Genomic DNA, 23,495 nt, shown 5'->3' with positions numbered 1-23,495 from the left:
TGATATATATTTGACATGTACCACCTGTAATTGTCTTTGTAAAACACACAGCAGGTCTAAAAATACATTGCATAGTCATCAGCTAAAATAAATTAATCTGTATATAACAAATGTAAAATGAATTACTTTAGCACTTATGTGTCAATAATCAGTTCTGTATCTATATCAACTTATTAGTCTTGTGTTTGTTTGTATGTTAATGATACATTTTTAAATGAGTTATCAGAGGATGTGCAGATTAGTTACAGTTCAGTTCAGTTCATTATCACTGAAGATTTGGGTATAAGACACGTGTCTGCCAAGTTTGTGCCAAAACTGCTTTCAGCTGACCAAAAAGATATGTGGGTTTCAGTTGCATAAAATCTCACTGATTGTGTCGAGAATGATGAAAACTTTGCATAGGCCTCTGAGCAGGTATTGCCAAGCTTATGGCAAAATTTGATGCATATTCTCTGTTCAACATTCTCTGTTGTGGTCAATGCAATGATAACATGCTACACGCCTTCCTTCCGAGCACTGCTGTAAACAGCGGAAGTGAGATATACTGTAAAAACCCATGTCATTTATGCACTTTCTTTCACAAAAATAAAAATAAACTTTAGTGGGTGTATAAATTACATGAGTAGATTGTTTCCAGAAATTTTTTAAAAATTATATTTGTTGAAAAAAGACATACAAAACGTAAACGTTCATACCGGAAGTTGACTCATTTAATGTCAGAATAGGTTTTTACAAAATTTAGGTAGTGGGTAGCGATCTTCTTCACTACTTCAGGGAGTGACGACCCTGCCTGACATGAATCCCAGGCTCAGCTGGCTCCAGCTGACAGTATCCAGTATGGGCCCCTATCCAGGGTTACAGAAAGGAGTCAACCTTCAAAGAAATCCAGAGTGGAGCCCCATAGGCGGTTTAGTGTTTGACTCGACACTCTTCCGGCAGCTCCTGCAACCAAGTTGGTGTCAAACTCTTTTGGACTACGTCAGCAAGGTTGAAAGAGGAATCCTGATGATTGAGCTACCCAGGATTTTCTTACATCTAGCCCAGGCCTGCACAAAACTGGAGAGGACATGAAATGTAAAAACCAGACTGGATTAGTTTATGCGCAACTCCATTGTCTCCTGAGACAAAAGGATGCCAACAAGGTTTATACAGAAAATATATGGGCTTAAATATAATGAAGTTGATTTTTATTTATGCTGGATGGTATAATGCTTACTTTTTCTGTATCATCATCATCATCATCATCATCAACATCATCATCATCAACATCATCATCATCGGTTAACGTCCGCTTTCCATGCTAGCATGGGTTGGATGATTTCACTGAGGACTGGTGAACCAGATGGCTGCACCAGGCTCCAATCTGATCTGGCAGAGTTTCTACAGCTGGATGCGCTTCCTAACGCCAACCACTCTGAGAGTGTAGTGGGTGCTTTTACATGCCACCAGCATGAAGGCCAGTCAGGCGGTATTGGCAACGGCCACGCTCAAAATAGTGTATTTTACGTGCCACCTACACAGGAGCCAGTCCAACGGCACTGGCAACGATCTTGCTCGGATGACTTTACACATGCCACCGGCGGTTAACTACTTTTTGAAGTCTGACATACATGCTGGTAATCATAGTCCAGGCCATATTTTACATATTTTACTCAGTTGAATAAATTGTCATCCAACCTGATGTTTATTGGTAATTAAACTTAATTTGCAACACCTGTGCATATTTATCACCTGCGCATATTTATGAGCTACTATATATTGTATAATTAGATTGAGAAATTGTCTTCAGCTTAATAACAGCTGATAAAGTGAGTAGTCACCAAAACATCCAGATATTTTGTGAGGTAACTTATGGTAAATATTCCATGTTTTCTGTATGCAGACTATTTACTGACTACCTGTTGGTTCACTCTAGTTGATTAAATATCTCAATTAATTCAAATATTGGTAGCCATGAGCTACCCAGGCTCATAGGCTTTTCTGTCTCCATTTGTCAGTCCAGTCAGTCTGTTGGTCTGTCTGTCTCTGTTTATGTGTATGTACACACAAACACACACACACAAACACACATAAACACAGGCAAATCAAAAATAAAAACAAAAACAGCAAAAATAAAAAAAAACGTACATAGTAAATGCATAGGCTGACACTCAGTTTAAGGTGGGAAAAAGAGGGAGTATGATATTTTGAGCATGGCACTTAATCAGAAAGAGGAAAAAGGTAATGTGTGTGTGTTGATGAAAGCTAGCAACCCAAAACTTTGAAGTCACTGTTACCCTTCATCTTGTATAATAAACATGTACTCTATAAAAAAGTATTGAGTAATCCTTCAGTTTAATGCTAATTGTTTTTATATATAACCTGATGAAGAAGAGCTCTGCTGAAAATGTTAAACCATATTTCTTTCCTTCCCTGAGCGCCTGCTAATATTTTACATGTACCACGTCCTCACATTGTTACTTTTTTGTGTTTGTTCTTTAATATAGGGGTAGGACCGCCTTTGGCAGTAAATAAGAACTTGAATTCTATGAGGTATGGACTTGTACAAAGTTTGAATTGTTTCCAAAGGAGTTTTTGTCTATTCTCAGCTAAAACAATCTCCAGTTCTTGTAGTGATGATGGTGGAAGATATCGACTTCTTGTTTTTCTAAAATGCACCATAAATGTACAATAATATTGAGATCTGGGGACTGTGGTGGCCAGAAAAGATGTTCAACTTCACTAGAATGTTCTTTATGCCATTCAGTAACAACTTTAGCTGTGTAAATTGGTGCATTATCATCCTGAGAGATTGCGTTTCCCTCCAGAAACAGTTCCGCAACCATAGGATGAATTTGATCAGATAAAATACTTAAATAGCCTTTACTATTAATTCTTCTATGAAGGGAAACCATTGGGCCAGCAGATTTCCAAGATATAGCCACCCAGATCATCACAGATCCTCCTCCATGTTTAACAGTTGGAAGAAGGCAGTCAGGGGCAAATGCTTCGTTTGGCTGTCTCCACACATATACTCGGCCGTTGGTTGGAAATAAGGTGAAGGATGACTCGTCTAAGAAAATAACATTCTTCTACTACTCTAGGGACCAATTCTGTAGGTTTTAACTCCACTCTAAATGCTTTGCAACGTTTGTTTTTGAAAGTGGTGGTTTTCTGATTGCAGCTCGTGAAATCTGGCTTTGTGCAGCTCCCAGCAAACAGTTTTTATGGAAATTGGGTCCTTGAGGTGGTCATTAAGCTCTGCAGTAATTTTGGGAGCAGTACTTTTGTGATCCTTTCTAACAATTTGTGTAAGAGTCCGATGGTCCCTTTCTGAAAGTTTTGATTTTTTTTCAAGAGTTTTGTTTCAATGAGGAGGTTTTTCCCTCTTTCTCAAAGGTTGTCATTGCTTTTGGGACAGTAATTCTTGATACACCAAGCATTTCAGCTGTTTTCATTACGCTAGCCCTTGCCATACAAGCACCAACAATTTGACCTCTTTGAAAGTTCGATAGATCTGTCATTTTAATGAATTTTAATTACCTTTTTCTGATGATATCTGAAAAGAAACAGTAATTTTATCAAAACATATTAAGCAACACTAATGATAAATCAAAAAACATAAAAATAAACAAGCTTTTGATGGTTTTATAGATATTTCAAAATTATGATGCTAGGTGTTTCCATTATTTTGTCCAACCCTTGTATATGTGTGTGTGTGTGCATAAATATATATATATAGATATGCATACATATATATATATATATATATATGTATATATATACACATATATATCATTATCATCATCACCATCATCATCACCGTCATCATCATCATTTAATGTCCATTGTCCATACTGGCATGAGTTGAATGGTTTGACTGGGCAGGCATGTGTGAATGCTGTGCCAGACTCCAATCTGATTTGGCATGGTTTTCTACAGCTGGGTGCCCATCCTAATGCCAACCACTCTGAGAGTGTAATGGGCACTTTAACGTGCCACCGGCATGGGTACCATCTGCATAACACCAGTATCTGCCATGACTGTGATTTTGCTTGGCTTGATGGGTCTTCTCAAGCACGACATAATGCCAGAGGTCTTGGTCATTGCCTCATATACACACACACACACACACACACACACACACACACACACACACACACATATATATATATATAAGTCAGTAAATAGTGGGGTTGTGTTAACCGCACGTGGAGAAATAATAGGAAAATTTTCCTATATATATATATATATATATTGCCTTAAATCTTTGAAACGCTTAGTTTTGTATGGCGGCAGCTTATGAAGGAAATGTTCTCTACATGGCCTGTGTGTTTTCTGTGCTCTGTTTATGTTCTGTTTTTCATTTTGTCCACGTTTTTTTTGTGACGTCCTGTACCCAGATATGCATCTATATATACATGTAGATGTAGGTATGTACATACATGTACGTATCTATGCATATACTCACATATTATTTGTATTATATATATATATATATATATATATATATATATATGTATATATGTATATATATATATATATCATCATCATCATCATCATCGTTTAACGTCCGCTTTCCATGCTAGCATGGGTTGGACGATTTGACTGAGGACTGGTGAAACCGGATGGCAACACCAGGCTCCAGTCTGATTTGGCAGAGTTTCTACAGCTGGATGCCCTTCCTAACGCCAACCACTCAGAGAGTGTAGTGGGTGCTTTTACGTGTCACCCGCACGAAAACGGCCACGCTCGAAATGGTGTCTTTTATGTGCCACCCGCACAAGCCAGTCCAGGGGCACTGGCAACGATCTCGCTCGAAAATCCTACAGGAGCCAGTCAGGCGGTACTGGCAACGGCCACGCTCAAAATGGTGCATCTCATGTGCCACCCGCACAAGAACCAGTCCAGGGGCACTGGCAACGATCTTACTTGGCTTGCCGGGTCTTCTCACGCACAGCCCATTTCCAAAGGTCTCGGTCCGTAGTCATCGCCTCGGTGAGGCCCAATGTACGAAGGTCTTGCCTCACCACCTCAGCCCAGGTCTTCCTGGGCCTACCTCTTCCACGGGTTCCCTCAACTGTTAGGGTGTGGCACTTTTTCACGCAGCTATCCTCCTCCATTCTCACCACATGTCCATACCAGCGCAATCGTCTCTCTTGCACGAAAGTTTCATAATGCAATGATAATCTTCAGTCGGTAACAACAGACAAAACCTGTTACTGGTGATGAAAACTAGTTTGAACTGGTCATGTCAGCTGTGCCATTGCAAAAATGTGATAAATTTTTTTAGTAAATGCTTGTCAGTTATAAATTGTTTGAGCTTGTTCATTATAAATTTCTTGTCATAAATTGCTTGGGCTAGCTAAGGTCATGTTGAAATAATTAGATATTTAAAAAAAAGAGTCATGTGTTTGTATGTATGTAAAAAGATACATCCTTATAAAAATGAAAAGGAACAAGTTAAATTAGTACGAAATTTATTTCTTTATTACCCACAGGGGGCTAAACATAAAGGGGACAAATAAGGACAATGGGATTAGGTTGATTACATCAACGCCAGCGTGTAACTGGTACTTATTTAATCAACCCCAAAAAGATGAAAGCAAAGTTGACTTCAGCAGAATTTGAACTTAGAATGTAACGGTAGGCAAAATACTGCTAAGCATTTTGTCCAGTGTGCTAATGATTCTGCCAGCTCGCCACCCTAATTAGTATGATATTAAAAGAGTAACTTAGATAATATAGTGAAGAATAATGACACGATAAGATTGGTATTTTAAGTGCGAAAGTAGTAGACTGAAAGCAAATTTAAATTAGAGGTCATACAGAAAAGAATGATTATGTGAATGTGCTAGTTTTTGTGGTAAGTAACTGCATTGACTATATTCAGTCAAACGGCTATGTATATTTCCATTTAATCAAATGTAACTTCCCAGGTGTCTAGACTAATTGAAAATCTCTGATCTTACAATTAAATGATAAACAGTTTTATTATGGTTCATAATTAGAAGATTTTTTCTCAACTTTACACAATCTACAGGTTTTAGTTCCATTTCTGTATAGCTTGCGTCTTGCAAGGGTCATTCTATTTAAAAGTAAATACAGTGCCACACATGCCTTCATTCTCTAAGCATGGTCAAATAATTTGGTTCAAAATTTATAAACCAAATTATTTAACTTAGTTTGGACATTGAAAGTACTTGGTACATTAACGTTCATTAGATTTTTCTTGGGTTTCCTAAAGGGCTGGTAACTCTCTCTCTTTTACTCTTTTATTCTTTTACTTGTTTCAGTCATTTGACTGCAGCCATGCTGGAGCACCACCTTTAGTCGAGCAAATCGACCCCGGGACTTATTCTTTGTAAGCCTAGTACTTATTCTATCGGTATCTTTTGCCGAACCGCTAAGTGACGGGGACATAAACACACCAGCATCGGTTGTCAAGCAATGCTAGGGAGACAAACACAGATACACAAACACACACACACACACACACACATATATACATATATACGACGGGCTTCTTTCAGTTTCCGTCTATAATGTCTGTAATCAGAAGACTTTTTCCAATATCGGGTGATTTGTCCAATGCTCAACCTACAAAACTTGAAATGGTGTTGGTTTCCTGTCAGGGTTCCTTCCCTCAGATGATCATAATGCTGCCCATGCTCAAGAGATCCATCTGCTCAGGTTAAAATCAGTTTCCTTCTCCTGGGATGTTTTATGGTTCCCAGGCTAACCAACATAAACTCCTTTCAAAAGATGTTGAGAACTAGTCTTGATATTGCTCTGGTCATTTGCATACTTGCTATGTTAGTCTTTACGAATGTCATGTCCTCCCTGTCCTGTGTCACAAGAGAACACCCACATAGGTGTGATGTGGAGGTGTAACTATCAAGTCTTCCTCTGCCTAAGGACACACTGAACACCATTAACCATTTCAATTTCTCAGGAGTTATCCTCAAATATTGAACTTATATATTTTCTGCTTCAAAAACACATTTCTAACAACTATTTTTAACTACTTCTGTTCAATAATTCAACTTTAATATCTGTATTTACCAATTTTCATATAAATATATCTCCCCATTCCATATTTCAACTTATTTCTTATTTTCTATTTTATATGTGTACCCTAGATATGATATTCGATTAAATATGTTTTCATTTATGCATTTTGTATCTAGTCATTTTTCATATATGCCTTAAAAATGTTTACCTTCCCAAATTGTAATTTATTTCTTTATTTTTGCTAATCTTCAAAAATTCTTCTTCAATTCTTCAAGTCCCTAAGTTTCAATAAACAGCCTTAATAAGGTAGCATGCTGACAGAATCATTTTCACATTGGGAAAATGCTTAGCAGCATTTCTTCTGACTTGATGTTCTGAGTTCAAATGCTACTGGCATTGACTTTGCCTTCCATCCTTTTAGGGTTGATAAAATAAGTACCAGTTGAACATTGGGATCAATGTAATCGACTTGTCCTCTCCCAGAATTGCTGGCTTTGTGCCAGAATTCAAAACCAGTAAACAGCCTTAACTAATTACATCTTTAATTTCTTAAAATTAAAATAATTCAAACATACACTTTCTCCAACAATTAACAGCTTTTCCTCATGATACAATCTAGTTTTCCTTTAACCCAGCACTAATCAAACTTCAGTTTTCACTATCTTAAATAAATGTGAGTTACTTCTCTTACTCAACACCTTATATAGAAATTTCAGCCTCCAATTTCTACATTTTTTAAGCTCTACTATAAGTGGTGCTCCCAGTAAGACCGAAGTCTAATGACTAAAACCAGAAAAATTATATATAGCTATATTCTAGTCTTCAACATCCAAGTACTTTTAACAAATGATTTTATTCTATTTATACCTGTGGATCTCAACCATTTTGACTTTATGAACACTGAGGATCAAATAAATAATTGCTGGCATACATACAAACTAAAAAAAAGGCTATGTTTTGAAGTTAAAAATTTTTTAAAATGAAGAAAATTGCTTGCCTTGTTTTGTTAATCATAATCATATGTAACAAAATTATGAAGAAGACATATTGTATGATGTTCAACCATTAGTATAGATTTTTGCCAGCCTAAAACTATATTTTTAATAATATTTTTAAAAACTGTATTTTACTTAGTTACTCACAATGTATCACTATACCAGGATGCACCATTTAAGAACCACAGTTTATTACACTCATAACTTTTCTTTACTCTTAATTTGAGTTCAACTTAATAATCTCCTTTATTTGACTATAAGTTTAGATACCATTATTTAGCAGTGGGTTTAGAAATACCTTTATTTTGCTATAAATTTAGAAGTCCCTTTAGCTAGTGTAAATTTATAAAATTCAACTTTCTTTTACTTTTCTTAAATTCAGCCTTACAATTTGTTGTTAATTTTCAAGTTTTCTTCATGAAATCAGAGTAACTCTTGTGCAAAGAGGTTTAGCTGATGGGGTATCAGACATTTTGGCACTGCCCATTGAGCATCACCAATTCAAAGCAGACTTATTAGACATCAAACATTTCAACCCTTTCACATTTTAACTGGCCATATCCAACCCAAATATTGTACCTGTTTTATGTTAAAACAGGCCAGGTCTAGCCTCTCACACCTCCCTTGCAATGTCATTCTAAAAATTAACAATCACATCATTGAAATCTCAAAGCTAGAAGATAGATAATTCAAAACAATGTGAACATTTGACAGAGTAATCTGAATGCTAAAGGGTTAATGTTTCTCTCATTCTCTCTCTCTATTTATATCTATCTATCTATCTATCTATCTATCTATCTATCTATCTATCTATCTATCTATCTATCAATCTATCTATCTATCAGTCTATTTCCTTGTTTATATATGTGAGCATCTAGGTATGTGTGTATGTATGTGTAATATCTCTCTCCTTCTCTCTCTCCTCTCTGTCTATATATGTATATATCTGCATGCACATGTGTGCATACATGTGTGTGCATGCGTGTTTGTGTGCACGCGTGCATGTGTGTGTGTGTGTGTGTGTGCGTGTGTGTGTGTGCATGTGTGTGTGCATGTGTGTGTGTATGTGCATGTGTGTGTGTATGTGTGTGCACGTTTGCCTCCAGCACCAAAACATACACTCACTACAAACGGGATGGAAGTTCAGTCATCCATGCAAAAATGTCAGCATACAAACAGCTGTGCCCAGTCATCTCATTTGACTGCTAATGACAGAGATGTCCAGGAGATTGCTGCAACAAGCCTCATTCTCAAGCTTTGATTTGTAAATCTACTCAATTTCCTAGTCTTAACCCTATTGTAGAATTTCAGAACCTTTAGTGAACAAGATTATTTCCTACATAATATATAGGTATGCTGGTATGCTCTGTTGGATGTGCAATGTTAGTGTGCATGTATGACAGAGCATTGGTGTGTTGAAGGAGAAGTTGGGTATAAGAGGGATTAGATGTAATGCACAAGAGAGGAGACTGCACTGGTTTGGTCGTGTGATGTGCATGGATAAGAACAGCTGCATAAAGAAGAACAGATCACTTAAAGTGGAGGGAAGTTGTAGAAGACAGAGACCCAGAAAGATATGGGATGAAGTATTCAAGGCCAATCTCAAAACACTGAACCTTACAAAAGAGATGACAGAGGACTGAGATATGTGGCACATTGCTGTACTTGAGAAGACCAACCCACCACAACAGAATTGAGATCTTAAAACCAAGATACCGCATAAAAAGCACTGGTGTTGGTGCCACTTAGAAAGCACCTATGATGGTGCTACATAAAAAGCACCCCCTACACTCTGTGGAGTGGTTGGCATTAAGAAGGGCATCCAGCCATAAAAAAAAAACCAAAACAGACGATGGAACCTTGTGTGGTCCCTGGCCTTACCAGTTCCTGTCAACCGTCCAACCCATACCAGCATTGAAAATGGACGTTAAATGATGCTGATGCTGATGATGATGATGATGATGATAATAATATATAGCATCTGGGACAAGTTATCTTGATGGACCTGTTCTTATGTAAACTATCTCTTGAGAAGCTAAACCTATCGCTTCAATTTATCAAAATTTTTATCAGTTCTACTGCATTCCTGCACTGTAGTATGTGTTTACAGTTAGTCAGGTTGGGTTGTTTAACAATTAAATTGGTCTTATCGATAAGCATGCAGCAGTATTATTAACAGGATATACAAACCATCTATGTTTCAGCTCGTAGTCTAAATCAAACATCTCTACTTCTCTGCAACTCTAACTCTAACTCAAAATCCACAAGGCATAATTTACTGCCTGAAGGTCAGCTTCATTAGTAAGGCTACATGCTTAGCTGATTTAGTACCCACAAAGTCAAAAACAAAAAAGAGAGAGAGAGAAAGAAAGAAAAAAAAGGAAAATTTACTCCGTTTGAATTTCTAACAGCTTCTATTTTGCATTACATACTTATTCATAATCTCTCTTACAACAGTTAATGACATGCATACATATGATGATGATGAAGATGATGACGACGACGATGACGATGACAACGACGGCGATGATGACAACAACGACGATGATGGTGATGATGATGATGAAGATGATGACAACAATGATGATGATGACGATGACGATGACGACTGATGATGATATCTGTATATTCATACATATACACACCCACATACCGCACAAATACACACACACACACCGCACAAGCACGCACACATGCTCACACATAACACCACACACACACACACACACACACACACACACACACACACACACACACGTATTATATTTATTAGCATCGATTCCAAAAATCCCAGTCAATCACAAACTCCGGAGCAGTCTTGCTTCTAGTTCATTATTCTGTATTTTGTTCTTTTCAGAATATCATATTATATCAAATCTGTTTTTAAGCTTTGTTCAGCTCTTATCATATTAAGTTGTCATGTTCGAATTAATTAAATATACCAGTTACAGATTAAAGCCTCAAGGGATTTCGGTTACAAATCATATAACTAGATAATCTTTACCACATTATATGATTAATAAAGATGAAATAAAATATAAAGATATACATTTGCAGTAATGCTCAGCTATGAAAAGAGGAGAAATGTGTGAGATTTCATATTATATTCAGAGTGAAACAAAGGGGGAAAAATGGTAAGAGCAGTAAATTCAGAGGTAATCCAGCAACTGAGGAATTTTCATTATGGAATTTAAGATAAAGCACTCACACCGATTCCAACTGGTGAAAACCTAACATCACCAATAACTCCCCAAACCATCAATGTATTAGTCTTTTAGAGAATATGTGAGTGAATATTGATTTCTAAAATTTTTGTAAATAAAAGAAGTTGTAGTTTGATTGAATGATTAATTCCAGTATGTTATTGGCAATTATTTTATGGTTTCATGAGTATATATATGTTTGTGAAGTTAAGAATTTTGCCTCACAACTGTATAGTTTTGGGTTTTGGTTACTATGGGAGTGCTTTGAGCAAATGCCTTTACCACACATAGCTTCAGACTGACCAATAACAATACATACATACATACATACATGCATACATACATGCACACATACATGCATACATACATACATACATACATACATACACACATACATACATACATACATATATATATGCAATCCAGGAACAGGAGATTGCCACAAAGTACCTGGTGAATAAGAGAGACAGTGATGCTCTTGTAATCCCAATGTGCAACTGCATATGTAGGCTATGATATGCTTCTGTGAAGACATTACGCATGTGATTAGCAGCTGTCCTAAAATGTTGTTACAGTACTACCTCCCTATGCAGCACAATGTTGTTGCTAAAACAATTTAAAATGCCATTCAAAAAAAAAGACTGTCCTGAAATAAACTTAGAAAATCCCTCTGTTATGGAATACATTCATAAACACCAACTGAAAGAATACTGGTGGCATATTCCCATCAAAACTTCTGTCAAATGTTGTGTCAATCAGAGAATATAATAATATAATGCTGTGATATAAAACACAAAACAAAATAAAAGAAACTGCTATTTTTTAATTAACAGTTGTGGCTATGAAGAGAGTTAGTTCCCACCGTATAACTTGTTTTCTCTCAAACAAAAATGCCTATGACCAACATCACTTCTGATCTATTCATAAATTGTTATGATGGGGGGATTAGATTACAATGACCTACTTCATATATAGACATTCATTTAAGGACAATAAACTATAATTTTAGACAATATAAAATTAAAAAAACAAGTAATTTTACCCAAAGGCAAAAGATGTGATGTGATGGTTGATAATGAGATGTATGCCTATCTGTACTATGCATTAAATGACAGTCAATCACTGAACTTGTGAAAGAAAAATGAAGACATTACATTAAATTTACCGCAAAGAGTTGATGTTTTGACTTTGATTTTATATTTTCTGTTAAGTCAATCTTTTTGTATTAATCTCACTTTGAAATCATTGTTCTTACTTTAAAATGACATAAATTAATTTGAATCATAAATCTCTATTTGAAGTAGAAAGAGCTCACTTTGAAGTGACATTTACTCACTTAGTATTAGAAATATTGTAGTCTTCATTCAGGACAATTTCAAGTTCTACTGTATTATAACTTTAAACAGCTTGACTTTTTTTAGGAAGATAGGAATCATCCTTTGTTGTTGTAGTTGTTTAACTCCAGATCAGCTCTGAATGAGCAAACTTATGATCAGAAGTGTTCCAGCAATGACTATACTGACTTTTATTTATTTTTTTCATACATAGTATATCTAGAGCTATATTATCTAACATGTCTTTTCTTTTCTAAGACACTAATATGTGATTTAAGGTATAATTAACTGATATTTGTAGCAAGTCAAATCAATACATTGAGACTCCTTCATTGACTCAAAGAATGCCTCTTCATCTGATTAGAGATTGTCAGTTTGAAATATTACCAGACTGCATAATGCAAGTAACAACTTTGGTTTCAATGTCTTGTTACATACATGTATTAAAGTTACCATTTAGAAATTTGGGCCTATAAGAAGTTAATAGTTTGTTGAGCCACCTTTTGGCTATTTAAAGAAAAGTCAAATGCTTTGCAGACCATTCACTAGCTGTCTTAGTAGAGACAGATAGCTATCTTATTTTATTCTCTCTTGTTTTCTTTTCTCGCTTTGGTCTAGTCTCAACAGAGTAATTTCCACCAGTTTAAATGCATGTGTGTTTAGCTGATTTCACTTTTTTTTTTGTTTTGTTACTAATGACCATTTATCTGCTTACACACATTTGACTCTACAAATTATTGTTGTTGTCATAAACATTTTCCTATACGCATTAACAAATTGACTCTGTAAAGCAAACAAATATATTAATGTACATTTTACATGTCTTTTCATTAAAATAGCATAGCCAAACATATTATCTGTCATTGTTTTAGTCTATGAATGTTCCATCCTATTTCAAACCTGTGTTTACAAATCACATGATTTATTGAATGACACAAAGAGTGTTAAACAGAAGTAATTAAACAGAAAATGTTAAACAGCAACTGTTAAACTGGAGCTGTTTAAAGAAATGCTGTACTGCAGGAGTGGGCAATTGTTTTGGCTCAGGGGTCACTTTGAGAGGGTCGTGGTTAGCAGAGGGCTGTACCTTCTATAACGGATCATATTCATTAGTTAACATTACATTTCATTTAATGCGAAGTGTAAATTACATAATAATAAGAATAAATAAATAAAACTTAAACAATAGTGGTACACAGAAAAGGTTTCATTAAATTCATTTATGTACAATTTACACATCAGCCAGCACAAGTAATTTAATGAGACAAATGTAACCTGTCACACTTATTTACAGTTATTTTGAAATCAGTAGTGAGGTTGCTTGTTGAGACACTCATCATTGCCTGCATGTTTATGTCACTCACAGAGGATCTATTTTTACTCTTGTTGATTTGCATGCAAGAAAATCTTTGCTCACAAACATATGTGGATCCAAAAATAGAAAACATTTTCCCAGCAAATTTCTTCAAACATGGAAATTTGTCAGTAGACAGAGATTTGTAAAATTCTATCAATGTCACAGAGTTAAACATTACTTTCAGCATATGATCTAACTGCATGTCTGTTAGTTCAAGCTGCACCTCCTCAGGTGCTGTATCAATATCAGCAGTGAAAGGATAAGGTAACAAATTCAAATCAGGCTCAATTTTCTTAAAATCCTGAAATCTTCTTGTGACCTCATCTTCCAAACTCAACAAATGATCTCTAATCTTGGAAGAAACACTTGCTGGCACTCTGTTTTCTTAATAAAAGGAAATGACAAAACTTGCCCTCACCAGCTAGCCTTGCAAATAGACCTACTTTTATTTTGAATGATCTCACATGCCTAAACATTTCATGTACAAACAACCCCTTTCCCTGCAATGTCACATTCCATTCATTCAATTTCTCAAACATATCAGCTGCAAACATTATCTCACATCTCCACTCCTCATATCTCATTTTGGTTACAAAATCGCATGAAAGCCCCTTCATGTCCAGAAAGAGGAAGGTTTCATTCTGTAATTCGGAAACCTGTTTTAGCATTTTGCCCAGACTCAACCACCAAACACTGTTGTGGTAAATCACATTTCCATGTTCTGCTTCCATATCCTCTAGCAGAGATTTAAATTTTTGGTGGTTGAGTACTCTTGTGTTCACCATGCTCATTACAGGATCCACCACATACTTTAGATTCCTGATGCAAAATACAATGAAAAGACATGATATTATTGTCTAGGTGTTCTGATTTTAACTTGTTCTCTAAAAGTTTAATCATATGCACATTTTTTCCAGTAAATGCTCTGGCCCCATCTGTTGTAATGCTTGCCATTCTATTCCATAATAAGGCACTCTTCTCCACACAATCCACAACACATTCAAACAAGTCCTGACCAGTGGTTGTATTTTTCATTGATTCCAAACTGAGTAGTTCCTCTGTGATGATGAAATTTTCATCAATTCCTCAAAGATAAGTAACTGTGCAATGTCTTGGTTATCAGTGATCTCATCCAGTGCCAAAGAAAACCAAACAAAAGTTTTACTCACAGTGTTCAGCTTTTCTGTTAGTTCGTCACTAATTAAGTCTATGTGTTGCACCATAGTCCTTGATAATGAAATGGTTTCAAATTTGCTTCTTGTGTCAGGGCACAGGACATTTGCACAACCAAGCACTGCTTAACAAATTCACCATCAGAAAATGGCTTGTTTTTAGCAAGGTTGTATGCAACCATGAAGCTTGCCTCTGTAGCACTATCCTGAAGTGTCAATTGCTTCGTAAATATGGTCTGTTGCTTCTTCAGCTTCACAACACGATCTGCAGCTTTTTTTTTCCTGCGTTTTTTCTTGGACATTTGACTACCAAACTCACCATGTTTTGTTTGGTGCTGTCATTTCAAATTGTAATCCTTGAATTTGGCAACTGTCTCATGACACAGTAAACACTCTGCCTTATTCCCTGAATTATTGAACAAATATTTGTGTTTCCAGTCTTCATTGAATGCACAGCATTCTTTTTCGATTCTGTGCTTTTTAAGAGGGCTCATGTTTTATTGGGTCGGAACATTACAGATCTTATTGATGCAAAGAGAAAACGGTGATCAATTTATGAAAATTTTAGACTTGGAAAATTTTTTTTGCTGAATGATTCTGTGGGCCACTGAAAACTCTGTGGCGGGCCACATGCAGCCCGCAGGCCATAAATTGCGCACCCTTGCTGTACAACATATATTTTGTTTCATGTAAAAGAAAAAAGCGTTTTAAAATTTTTTATTTATCATAATCATCATCATTATTATTATTATCATCATTATTATTATTTTGCATTTTGTCTACAATTATCAAAGGCCATGTTTTTCATTTGAAGTATCACAGTACATTGTTGGTGTGTTCAACAGGGAAATGTGTGTGGAAGACAAGATTATCACATTTACATGAAAATAAACTCCTCAAAGTTCTGGAAGAAGAAAAACTAGGTTTTCTAGAGCTTAAGATGCAAGACTTACAAAGACACAGATTAAGGTTTCAGAAAAAACTACCACTTAAAATGGTTGAAAATACTATTATTGCTGATGAAAAAATATTACTTTGATAACTCTACTTATAATAACAAGATCATATTTTCAATTTTATGCATTTTGAAAATTATGAAATATGAAACTTTCTATATCATGAAAGTCATTCCATAGTGAAGGATGAAGAGTGATGATTAAGTATAAATATGTGTGTGTGCGTGTGCGTGTGCTTATATATGTGTACATCATCATCATCATCATTATCATCGTTTAACGTCCGCTTTCCATGCTAGCATGGGTTGGACGATTTGACTGAGGACTGGTGAAACCGGATGGCAACACCAGGCTCCAGTCTGATTTGGCAGAGTTTCTACAGCTGGATGCCCTTCCTAACGCCAACCACTCAGAGAGTGTAGTGGGTGCTTTTACGTGTCACCCGCACGAAAACGGCCACGCTCGAAATGGTGTCTTTTATGTGCCACCCGCACAAGCCAGTCCAGGGGCACTGGCAACGATCTCGCTCGAAAATCCTACAGGAGCCAGTCAGGCGGTACTGGCAACGGCCACGCTCAAAATGGTGCATCTCATGTGCCACCCGCACAAGAACCAGTCCAGGGGCACTGGCAACGATCTTACTTGGCTTGCCGGGTCTTCTCACGCACAGCCCATTTCCAAAGGTCTCGGTCCGTAGTCATCGCCTCGGTGAGGCCCAATGTACGAAGGTCTTGCCTCACCACCTCAGCCCAGGTCTTCCTGGGCCTACCTCTTCCACGGGTTCCCTCAACTGTTAGGGTGTGGCACTTTTTCACGCAGCTATCCTCCTCCATTCTCACCACATGTCCATACCAGCGCAATCGTCTCTCTTGCACGCCACAACTGATGCTTCTAATGTTCAGCTTTTCTCTCAAGATACTTACACTCTGACGGGTATTCACATTGACATTACACATCCAACGGAGCATACTGGCTTCATTCCTTGCGAGCTTACGTATGTCCTCAGCAGTTACAGCCCATGTTTCACTGCCATGTAGCATGGTTGTTCGTACGCATGCGTCATACAGTCTGCCTTTTACTCTGAGTGAGAGTCCCTTTGTCGCCAGCAGGGGTAAGAGCTCTCTAAACTTTGCCCAGGCTATTCTTATTCTAGCAGCTACACTTTCAGCGCACCCACCCCCACTACTAACTTGGTCGCCCAGATAGCGGAAGCTATCGACTACCTCTAGTTTTTCACCCTGGAATGAGATAGAAGTTGTTTCCTGTTTGTTTGCAGTCTTTATTGCACCTGAACATCTGCCACAAACAAAAACTAACTTGCTAGTTAACCTGCCTTTGATGTTGCTGCACCTCTTATGTGTCCATAGCTTGCACCGGGTACATCTTATAGAGTTACTACCTACTCCTTTTCTACATACTGAGCAGGGCCATCTACCTGAAGGGGTTTGTGTTTTATCTACCTTCCTACTTATTAGGATTTTGGTTTTAGCTAGGTTGACTCTAAGGCCCTTCAATTCTAGACCTTGCTTCCACACCTGAAACTTCTCCTCTAGTTCTGATAGTGACTCCGCAATTAGGGCAAGGTCATCAGCATAGAGGAGCTCCCAGGGGCAACCTGTCTTGAACTCCTCTGTGATTGCCTGGAGGACTATGGTAAATAATAGGGGGCTGAGGACGGAACCTTGGTGGACCCCTACCTCTACCCGGAATTCATTGCTGTACTCATTTCCAACCCTCACCTTACTGGCAGCATCTCTGTACATGGCTCGCACAGCTCTCACTAGCCATTCTTCTATCCCAAGTTTCCTCATTGACCACCAGATAAGGGATCGGGGGACCCTGTCAAAGGCTTTCTCCATGTCAACGAAAGCCAGGTACAGAGGTTTATCCTTAGCTAGGTATTTCTCTTGCAACTGTCTCACTAGAAATAAGGCATCAGTAGTGCTTTTACCTGGCACGAACCCAAACTGCATCTCATCTAAATTGATTCGCTCCCTAATTAGTTGGGCTATGACCCTCTCTGTAACTTTCATAACCTGATCTAACAGCTTGATGCCTCTGTAATTATTTGTATCTAAAGCGTCCCCTTTACCTTTGTAGCAGTTGACTATGATGCTGCTACACCAGTCATAGGGTATGACTCCTTCGTGTATCACCTGGTTCGTAATACGGGTGACTAGGCTATAGCCAACACTGCCAGATATTTTGAGCATATGTGTGTGTATATGTATATACATATATTTATATATATATATATATATATATATATATATATATATATATATATATATATATATATAAGGCGGACGTTAAACGATGATGATGATGATATAAATGGAGTTAAACACAGGTGTTATTCAAATTCTTTTACTTCCGACATATGTTTCGAAACAACATTGGTATTATTCCAAAGGAATAAATGGTGTAAAACAATGTAATCTTCTCATCAGGGAAAGAGAGAAAGAAACCAAACTCATCAATAAGACATTTTAACAGAATGTGATGGATGTATATAATGATGAACAGAACGCTATTAAGTTTTATTTAAAAACCGTTAGAGGATATAACGTCAAAGGTAGCTTATAGAAAGAGGAGAGGTAAAGGAAAGAAATAAGCAGAAAACTAATAAAGGAAAAATATAGAGTGATATGTGAATTAAATCAAAGCTTAAAAGCTTGAAAAAAGATATATCTAGTGGAAGTGAAATTTAAGAAGAAAATCAATGCTCAAATTATATATAATGGTAAATATCACTTATATGAACTAAAGGTATATCTGTGGAATGATATAGAACACCACTGGAAAATATGAAATCTAAAAGAAGCAGCACATATGCTAGGACACAATGACCTCCTAAGCAGACCGAGTGCAGATATGAATAGCATATGGGAACCAGTATTAAGGAAGGATAGGAAAATATTAGATTTATAAGCCCTAAAAATTCACTCCATAATTGCCCACCAGCATATGGTGTAGTGATTAAGAGCGCGGGCTACTAACCCCAAGATTCCGAGTTCGATTCCAGTCAGTGACCTGAATAATAATAATAATAATAATAATAATAATAACATCGAAAAATACCTTAGGAATGAAAACCCAGGTTCGAAATTTCCCCAAGACACCTGATGAAGGCTGGAGGGTATATCAGCCGAAGTGTTGTGTTAACAACAAACAGGATGAGGACAAATATCCGTCAAATGTAAATAATGAAACAAGTTACTGTTGCTTGAAAATAATACTTTCATGATGGTATATCGTCGTGTGCGTGCATGTTTATGACTTTACTGGCCAGGTAACGTTGTCATTGCCATTTTTTCGTTCATCAGAACTACAACTTCAACTTAATTTAATGCATGTCTTACTTTGGTATGTTGGTTCCCTGATGATGAATTTATGTGCAATTCCAGCACCTCTTACTTCTTTGGAGTAGAGTGCACATATATTTTGAAACATATGTAGGAATTAAAGGAACTTATTGATTATATGCGTTTTGCTCCATTTATTATTATTATTCATATATATATATATATATATGTATGTATGTATGTATGCATATATATATATATATATATATATATATATATAGATATATATATATATATATTATATACATACATATATACATACATACATACATACATACATATATATATATATATATATATATATATATATCATATGCACATGTGTGTGTGTGTGAGTGTTTGACAGGCTTCCACACAATTTCCATCAACTAAATTTACTCACAAAGTATTTGTCAGTCCAGAGCTATAGTATAAGGCACCTGCTTAAGGTGCCACATTGCTGTGGGACTGAATTTGAAATGTCATGGTTGCACTATTTAAAGATGATGGTATGATCATAGCCAGAATGTCTTCAATAACAGACCTGCAATATTATAACAAGAGCATTGACTAATTATTTCAGAGCTGTACTTATTTAGTAACTTGATATGAAACTGTGTTGAAACTGAAACAATTGCATCATTGAAGAGTCATATTAGATATTTAAAAAAAATACATAGGTTGTTATGTTTCATTGCATTTATTTTTGAAATGTCAGAAAGTTTTGTTGCATTTCTGAGATCTGGTAAACTATAAGAGAATTGTGCCAGTGATCAGCTTCACCAAAACATTTTGAGACTTTACAATAGGCTGCATTATTATGAGATAAATGAAGAGTAAATGTTACTTGAAATTTAATTTAGCATCTTCAGTTTCTGCATTACTTCTCTGAAGCCATTTGAACATACAGGGAGTGTAGTAAATAAAATTCACTTCCTCTCAACATAATATCAGAAGAATTATAAATAAAATGTTATACATGCATGCATGCATACATACATACATACATACATACATACATACTTACGTACATATCCATGCACACTCACCTCAACATCCTCTTGGCATATTCTCGGTGGTTCTCCAAAATAACGCAGTTCCATTTGCTACTTTCCTTGGTCATTTCCTCTGTTAGTCTATAATACTGTTAGGCCAGTCCAAATAACCTAATTCCTGAATGTTCCCCTTTCCCCCAACTGATACTATTTCAAGCCATGTCCTTACTTAATGTTCTCATTTCATGATGTTATTAACAACCAACTTCCTTCTTTATATACCAGATTCCCAGCAATAGATCATTCATTTTATTCATGTCTGCAAATTTTCTACTATTGCTGTCTGTTAGCAGAATTGTTAGAGCATTGGACAAAATACTTAGTAGCATTTCTTCCAGCTCTTTACATTCTGAGTTCAAATTCCACTGATGTCAGCTTTGCCTCTCAGCCTTTCAGGGGTAATAAAATAATCATCAGTTGAGCATTGTGGTTGATGTAATCAATTAACCCACACCCTATAAAATTGCTGGTCTTGTACCAAAATTTGACACTGTTACATAGCAGTACATTTTTAATACATACTTTAACTGTGGAGGGAACCTGTGGAAGTGGTAGACCACGAAGACATGAAACATGGGGGTGAAGCATGATCTTTGAATGCTGGATCTCACAGAGATGATAACAAATGATCAAGACCTTTCGCAATTTGCTGTGCTTGTGAACACCCATCAAGCCAAGTGAAATCATAGTTATGGTCTGTGCCAGTGGCACGTAAAAGGCTTGGAGTAATTGGTGTTAGGAAGGGCATCCAGCCCTAAAACCAAGCCAAATCAGACAGGAACCTGGTACAGCTCTTTGACTCATCAGTTCCAGTCAAACAGTCTAACCCATGCCAGCATGGAAAACAGACACTAAATGATGATGATAATAATGATTTCACTGCTGCTTTTGCCCCAGATATTTCCATCAAAGTTTTCTAAATGTCTTCAGTGTTAAGGTATTAACATGTTTCCTTTAAGTCTTTATCAACTGTTGTAGAATCAGAGGTAAGCACCTAGGGAATAGAACCAGGTGAACCATGTTTGATTCTATTGGGTTGGCAACTAAGTTCCCGCCATTTAAAAAAATTTTGGAATTTATTGCATTTTTAAATTTTGAAATCTATTTTTTTGGGGGGGGGAGGGAGAATTCTATTTTTGAATCATTTTGGAACCTTTTTTTTTTTTTTTCTAGTTAATTTTAGTTAATTTTTGTTTATTTTCAGATCATTAAAATGGAATGTCAAGTTAAGATAAACAAGCATTTTTGACACCTCCTTCGATGAAGAGCCATTAAACCAACTTTTGCCCGAAAATTCTCATCAAACAACAAGGGAACTGACAGAGAAAATGGAATACTCCCACACTGCTATAGAGAAGCATCTTCACTACAGAAACATTGAGCATGCTTTGGCTAGCTTACAGCAACGAGGTATTGGGTAGTACACAATGTTTCAAGTGGCACAGCTCAATCAAGAACATGCTCATCATTTTTACAACATCTGTGGTATTGTGCATCAAGAATTCATCCCCTAGGGTCAGACCATCAATCATCAATCATTGCAGTTCTGCTGCAATGTTTTAAAGCATTTGAGGGAGGACATTCATCAAAAGTGACCAGATCTGTGGATTGTAAAGAATTGGTTTCTTCATGATGGCAATGAGCTCTCCTCACTCGTGATTTTTTTGCCAAAAGAACATGGTATCGCTTCTGCATCTGCACCATCCTATTCTCCAGACTTAGCACATGCAGACTTCTAATTCTTCTCCAAGATGAAAATGCAGATCAAAGGTTGCTGTTTTAATACTATTGCCAAAATCCAGAGTAAGTCACAAAAGGTCCTCGACTTGCTTACTGAAAATGACTTCCGGGCAAGATTCCAAAAGTGTTAGGAATGCTGGGACCAGTGTATTACTGTACAAGTTGACTATTTCAAATGAGATGATGTTAAAACTTAGGTAAATAAGTTATCCTTTATTTAACATAACTAGTTCAGGAATTTTTTGATACCACCTCATACTATAGGGCCCAGTACATTTATTTGCTTAGAGACCTATAATGCTGCAAAGACAGCTCTGATTGTAGATGAAAAATAGATTAAAATAAATGCAATAAAAAGCCCCAACAAATTCATCCACCTGACTCTCTTCTTTTTTATATCCCCCTTTTTATACCTTAAGGATATGCCCTAACAGGTCAACATCACCATCTTTTCTTCCTTTCCAGCCAGAGTAGCCATGTAAGACACCTGTTTCTCAATTATACTTAAGCTTCTCAATACCTGGCACAAAGCCACCTACCTCAATACTTCACCACAACTCAGTCAATGGATTTTGTCTTGTAAGTTGCTTGGTGATTTCACTAGTGTCTGCACCATGGAAAAAAAAAGCATTTTGTAAAGTGTACCAGAAGTGTACACTTTGTACATACTACACTCAGTAAAGTGTACTCTGGTATCTAGTCATAAAAACCATAGCAAAGCAGACATCAGTGTTTGATGCAGACCTCTGGCACAAAGGATCCGGTCAACCCATCCAATCCATGCCATCATGAAATATGAACATCAAATGAGAATGACAATGATGATATTGTTATTATTAAGGTGGTGAGTTGGCAAAATCATTAGCACATTGGATGAGATGTTTAGCAGTATTTCGTCCGTCCCTACATTCTGAGTTCAAATTTCTCCAAGGTCAGCTTTACCTTTTATCCTTTCAGGGTCGATAAAATAAGTACCAGTTAAACACTGGGGTCGATGTAATCAACTTATCTCCTCCCCCAAAATGGCTGCCCTTGTGGCAAAATTTGAAACCATTTTTATTATTATTATGATGGTGATGGTGGTGATGGTGGTGGTGACGGCAGTGGCGGTGGTGGTGATAGTGATGGTGATTTTCCAACTGTCCTAGTTGTACAGGTTGTTCAATCTTCTTTATTTACAATACACATTTCAATCAACGTTAAATGCTCACACTTAAAACATTTTATTCCTGAATATTACCTTTTGAAATAGGGGTGCATCATACATGCCCATGCATCTTATACGCCATCAAATACTGTATACTTCAAGTCACCCCATGACATGGTGAAAAAAAGAGTAATTACTC

General features: G+C 36.6%; 1 long non-coding RNA gene across 2 annotated transcripts; it reads left to right on the top strand.

Annotated features, from left to right (window-relative positions):
- The first annotated feature begins 1,788 nt into the window (after positions 1–1,788).
- Positions 1,789–22,521, top strand: LOC128249208 (uncharacterized). 2 transcript variants are annotated; one of them, XR_008265324.1, is made up of 2 exons: positions 1,789–1,854; positions 21,614–22,521. It is a non-coding gene; the product is annotated as an uncharacterized LOC128249208 (long non-coding RNA). The 2 variants fall into 2 exon arrangements; XR_016244035.1 differs by lacking the exon at positions 1,789–1,854 and adding an exon at positions 10,452–11,273.
- The last annotated feature ends 974 nt before the right edge of the window (positions 22,522–23,495 follow it).

The sequence above is a fragment of the Octopus bimaculoides genome, chromosome 1, assembly GCF_046866305.1.
Source record: "Octopus bimaculoides isolate indiv1 chromosome 1, ASM4686630v1, whole genome shotgun sequence".
NCBI lineage: Eukaryota > Metazoa > Mollusca > Cephalopoda > Octopoda > Octopodidae > Octopus > Octopus bimaculoides.
Note: the sequence above shows the minus strand (reverse complement) of the source record. Positions and strands in the feature narration are given on the sequence as shown.